Source organism: Triticum dicoccoides, chromosome 3B (genome assembly GCF_002162155.2).
Source record: "Triticum dicoccoides isolate Atlit2015 ecotype Zavitan chromosome 3B, WEW_v2.0, whole genome shotgun sequence".
In the NCBI taxonomy this organism is placed as follows: Eukaryota; Viridiplantae; Streptophyta; class Magnoliopsida; order Poales; family Poaceae; genus Triticum; species Triticum dicoccoides.
The window spans coordinates 153,688,835-153,694,812 of NC_041385.1; the positions used below are offsets into that span (position 1 = coordinate 153,688,835).

At 50.9% G+C, this 5,978-nt stretch overlaps 1 protein-coding gene across 3 annotated transcripts in view; it reads left to right on the forward strand.

Annotated features, from left to right (window-relative positions):
- Nucleotides 1-5,821: 5,821 nt before the first annotated feature.
- Nucleotides 5,822-5,978, forward strand: part of LOC119275290 (DEAD-box ATP-dependent RNA helicase 14-like) — a 5,222-nt gene continuing 5,065 nt past the window's right edge. For 2 of the 3 annotated variants that reach the window (XM_037556109.1, XM_037556108.1), the window contains exon 1: nt 5,822-5,970. The gene's annotated coding sequence lies outside the window, so the exon portion shown is untranslated. The remainder of the gene's footprint in view (nt 5,971-5,978) is intronic. The other variant, XM_037556106.1, reaches the window with a different exon arrangement.

Genomic DNA, 5,978 nt, shown 5'->3' on the forward strand with positions numbered 1-5,978 from the left:
GTCCAGAGACCTCCGCAGTACGAGCGGCAGCGGCCAGCAGCGACGCCTGCTTATTCACATAGACATCTTATGTTAGACTCCTGCGAATATTATTTGATCCTTTGTTCGGCTTTTCTTTCCGAACACCAAACAGAGCATCAGGGGATACTGTCTACACTGTGATATTCTCTCACAATTTTATTACTTACCTCAAAGCCTGTTAGAAGGCTAGCGCAGGCTTCGGTCAGTCCGCTCTTGGCGGACTGGATCTTCTCGATCACCATACTCATAAGAGTGCGGTGTTCTTCATCAATGGAAGCGCCGCGAAGCACTTCCAGCAAGCTGTCCGGTGCCTCTGGATGGACAGAGGTCATAGGTACAGGCGGCTCACCCCCCTTGTTCGGGAGAGGCTGCCTGCCTGAATCCGGAACCTCTCGGGTTTTAGGAGCCGTATTCGGCTGGGGGCCAAACTGGCTGCGGCCCCATTATCGGTGTCCATGGGGGTCTTTCCCCCCATGTGCTCGGCAACCGGGGATTCACCCTCCAGCGTCTCCGGAACAGTCTCCCCTTGGGCCTGGTATCCTTCGAGACAACACCGAGCGACCTTAGGGGAGTAGGCCGTCGGAAGAGACTCGATGTTCATCGCCGACGGGGATCCCTCCAAAGAGGAGGATATCTCGATGTTGGATTTAGCCGGACTGCAGGTGCATGTCTGGCACATTAAGAAGCAATAAAGCAAAAAGACCGGAAATACTATTGTGTCCGGATACTTATGATTTGGCCAGGGGCTTGGCCCTGGGTTCCCACTCCTCGCCGTTGTTGGTGGCTGCGGCGGAGTAGTCCGGAAGGAAGGTTTTTCCCTTCTTGGACGCCTCAGCCTCCCCATGTGTGGAGGCCTTCCTCTTCTTTCTCCCCCAGTAGGGGGGATGGATTTCCTCCTCCTCCTCCTCGTCGTCTTCGGTGGAGGAGTGCGTCTTGGTGTCTTCGGACGTCATGTCCGAAGCACCCTTGCACCGGAGACCATCTCTGGTCCCCGTGGCCGTCTTCTTGGCCTTCTTCTCCGGCACCTCATAGGGCACCGGAATCAGCATCCTCGTCAGAAGAAGTGTTTCTGGATCTTCAGGTAGCGGAGCCGGATAGTTAATCTGCTCCGCTATCGTTACCCAGGCTTGAAAGATTGGCATGGAGGCTTAGGTTCCTTCCACGGATATGCTAGTAGAAGACATATCTTGCAAATATGAAAACTTACCGGATTAGCCCCGCATTTTGCGCTGAGCCCGCGATCTTCGATCGTGGGCGCTGGTACCTCGCTGGCCTTAAAAAGCACCTTCCATATGTCTTCATGCATCGTGCTGAAAAGCTCTAGCAGCGTCTGGTGTTCAGCCAGGTCGAACTCCCACAAATTACAAGTCCGTCTCTGGCACGGAAGAATCCGGCGGAAGAGCATAACTTGGACCATGTTGACGAGCTTGATTTTCTTGCTTATCATGTTCTGGACACAAGTATGGAGTCCAGTCAGTTCTTCCGCCGAGCCCTAGGCTAGGCCCTTCTCTTGCCAGGAGGTGAGCCGCATGGGAATGCCAGGTCGGAATTCGGGGGTCGCCGCCCAGTTGGTGTCGCGCGACTCAGTGATATAGAACCACCCCGATTACCACCCCTTCACAGTCTCCACAAAGGAGCCTTCAGTCCAGGTGACATTGGGCATCTTGCCCACCATGGCGCCCCCGCACTCCGCTTGTTGGCCGCTCACCACCTTTGGCTTCACGTTGAAGGTCTTCAGCCATAGGCCGAAGTGAGGTGTGATGCGGAGAAAGGCCCCACACACGACAATAAATGCCGAGATGTTGAGGATGGAGTTGGGGGCCAAATCATGGAAGTCTAGCCCGTAGTAGAACATTAGTCCGCGGACGAACGGGTGGAGGGGGAATCCCAGCCCGCGGACGAAGTGGGAGAGGAACACTACCCTTTCCCAGGGCTCCGGGGTAGGGATGATCTGCCCCTTGGCCGGAAGCCGATGCGCGATGTCTTTGGACAAGTATCCAGCCTCCCGGAGCTTCTTGATGTCCTCCTTCTTAACAGAAGAGGCCATCCACTTGCCTCCCACTCCGTACATGTTCGGAATGTTTTTGCCGGGAAGGCGAAAGCTTGGGCGTTGGAGCTCGAGAATGGATGAGCAGAGGAAGAAGAAGGTGTGGATGAAAAAAGGGGAATCCTTATCTCTTTATAAAGGCAGCAGAGATCATGCGCCTCCCCACTTGCCCTATAAACTCGCTTATTCCCCAAACGTCGTGCTAATGGCACGGTTGGGTTACCCACGCCCGTATTGATGAGAATCCCGCGATAAGGGGACACGATCTCTGCTTCGACGAGACGTGCCAATAAAATCGCCTCGCAAAACGTGTAGTAGCAGGTTGGGAAAATGACTCGAATAATGACTGGGCCGCAGCGTGATGTCATGCTATGAAGAAGTTGTCAGCAGATTAGACTCGTGGAATATTATACTCTCTACGGTGGTATGCGGAATTTGTTTTGCAGAGCCGGACACGATTCTTGTGTTCAAGATCTACTTTGGAGTATTTGGAGAAGGAACCCGCCTTGCAATGCCGAAGACAATCTGCGCGGCAGACTCATCGTCATTGAAGCCTGGTTCAGGGGCTACTAAGGGAGTCCTGGATTAAGGGGTCCTCAGACAGCTGGACTATATGTGTATGCCAGATTGTTGGACTATGAAGATACAACATAGAAGACTTCGTCCCATGTCCGGGTGGGACTCTCCTTGGCGTGGAAGGCAAGCTTGACAATTCAGATATGTAGATCCCCTTCTCTGTAACCGACTCTGTGTAACCCTAGCCCCCTCCGATGTCTATATAAACCGAAGGGTTTAGTCCATAGGACAAGAACAATCATAATCATAGGCTAGCTTCTAGGGTTTAGCCTCAACGATCTCGTGGTAGATCAACTCTTGTAATACTCATATCATCAAGATCAATCAAGCAGGAAGTAGGGTATTACCTCCATGGCGAGGGCCCGAACCTGGGTAAACATTGTGTCCCCCGCCTCCTATTACCATTAGCCTTAGACGCACAGTTCGGGACCCCCTACCCGAGATCCGCCGGTTTTGACACCGACAGTGGCCGCCTTCAATACCAACCACGAGTGAATCAATGCTCATCCATTGGGGGTGACTCAAAAGGGAGAATACGGTGAGTCACTCGATGACGCCTTGGAGCTTTGGCTTCGGCCGCTCGAACAGAGATTAGCACTCTCACGAGTGTGAACTTCGGGATAAATCAGCGTCCCCGACTCACTTGTGGTTATCTCATACCCACACCCTTTACTCCCCGCGATTCATACTTGCTCATATTGATATATCTTGTGCTATTTGAATTGCTTAGTTGTTCCTACATTTTCATATCTTGTGATATAGTTTGTGCTTGCTAGTTTCCTTAAGTGCCTATCTTGTTTAGCATAGGTTGTTGGTGCACTTAGTTGAGCCTAGCATATTTAGGATTTGTGTTTGAAAAGTATCCGTTTAGTTTAATTCCGCATTAGAATAAATCCAAATCCGTAAAAGTTTTAAAACGCCTATTCACCCCCTCTAGTCGTTATCTAGATCCTTTTAGAAAGCAACCCGCCGAGTAGATTGAAACTAGCACACAGATAGAAAGAGCGATTTGAGATGTAGATTGAGACTCCCCGCCATGATATATGTCAAATAGAAGTCCTTGACAACCCGCATCTGTAGATATGTGTCAACTAGCTTGCCTCTAATCATCCCATCCTTATTTGGGTACCATAGGCACCTCTTTGGGTTTCTATTGAATCGAGAAATTGAATTGTACATGCTCAGAACAACTCCCACAAGACAACGGTGACCTCCCTGAACGCCTTCTCCTAGTCAGGAGTAACCGAGTGCCACCTGCGACCTAGAACATATTTATGGCCGTGAGCCAGAAGACAGTCTTGGTTTGCCAATGCTTAAAGTGAACACCCATAAATAGGTCCGATTTCAATGTACCAACAAAGTCTTGAATAATAAATTGCCTAAAAACATATGGTTTTTCGATTGTTGACTATATTACCAATTTTATAATTAATTTAATCCATAAATAAATCATGATAGCATTGCTAACAATATTGATCTCATACTTCTTTTGAACACAGTACAGACGCATACGCTCGTACATATGCACAAACACACGTCCCTATGAACGTACGCACGCACACCCTACCCCTATGAGCACCTCCGAGAGATTGAGGTGGCACATTATTTTGAGATTGACAAAGTTGCCACAGACGCATCCGTAGTCGACAGAAACGTTTCCTTTCACTGAACGCACATCGTCGAAAGGACTGTAATATATCCAGGAAAATGCGAACATCGATGTCAAATTTGAGACTTGAGCTCTGGTGGGCAGCGGATGGCATTGTCCTCCTAACCATTCAACCACATGTTGGTTCGCACATACTAAATATAAAATGAGAAAACCTATGGTAGTTGCAAGTATGCCTATCACATGAACATGTAAAAATGGGATGAAAATATCATACCCTCTATAGCAAAGGTCAACGTTGTGGTGGTGGCAAGGCTTCACCCGGCCATCTTTTTGGCATCAGTCACATCACTCATGGCGTTGTCGAGGATGAAGATGAACGATAGCAAGCAATTGACGATGTCATAGCTATCCCTTATCAGCTTTGGCCATTAGACATGCCTCAAGCAAAATGCTCTCTTTTGAGAAACAAACCATGTAAAGACTGCCATCAACATGTCCACCAAAAATCACACGGTCAGATCAAACACGAGGAACATGACCGTGTTATTTAGGCACGGCTCCTCTAACGAGTACATCATTCAATCTCATCGTACGATCATCGGACTGCATGATGCAGTAGCCTTTGAAATCGAAGCCGCTCTCGAGAAAGAGGAAGACATTGTAGTGGTGCAACACGGAGCCCCCGTTATACCAGAAAGAGAGGATGCCGGAACACGGGCTCATCGATAGTCTATGACGCCCTCGCCATGCGAGGAAGAACGCTAACTTGCAATTGTCCTGGCTTCCGAAGCTTTTGGTTGACGTGGTAGAAAATAGTTGTGGGTAAATCGAGTCCAATTTATGCACTGATCTACAATGCGTGGTTGGCAGAAATAGATACGTATTGTTTGGTGACGAACGGAGCTCGTCACTAGTCTCTTCATGCCACATGTTTGGCAAATTTTTTAGAACGGAGTGAGTAGCGAAGCAGGAGCCGCAAAACAGCCGAGTGCGTGCAGGAACACTTATACTGTACACTAGTCTAAGTCAAAGATCATATGGAAGACGTAATTTTTCTCCGTCCCTTTTCTTTTGCCCTTCACCCTGTACGGAAGACGTATTTTTCCTCCGCTGTTTTGCTTTTCTCCTCTTCATTCAAACACGTACTGTAGATCATTTTTTGCCTTTCCGCGAGACGTGAACAGGCATCGGCAGGAATCCAAAGCACCCTGCGCACGAAGAAAGAGGCGAGAGAGCTGCTGGCTAGGCGGTGCCTGGGCCGAAAGCAGCAAAGAGATAATGAACCTCGGGCCGGGCCGGGCGCGGGCCTTGCACCTTTGGAGCTTCCCGATCCCACCACCACTTGTTGTCGCAGCTGGCCACCTGGCATCCCCACTCCTCCTCGCTGGCTCTCCCGGGGCCGGGTCAGGTCAGGCCAGGTGTGTGAGCGAGGCGCACCGCACCCCATCGACACCTCCGCTCCCATTTTCGTAGAATACTTTTCAATCGGACGGGACTAACGCACCCACCCTACTTAACCACGCGACCGCAGCGGCCCCCATCGACGAGGAAGGAAAGGGTTCCCACTCACCCACAGAGGACCGCGCAGCCACAGCGCGACGCCCAGGGCTCCCTCCCCCGCCCCTTCCTCCGTCCGCCGCCGCCGCCCGCGACCCCCCGCGCCCGCGCCGCCGCCGCCCGCGACCCCCCCACGCCCGCGCCGCCGATCGCTAGGGTTCGCTC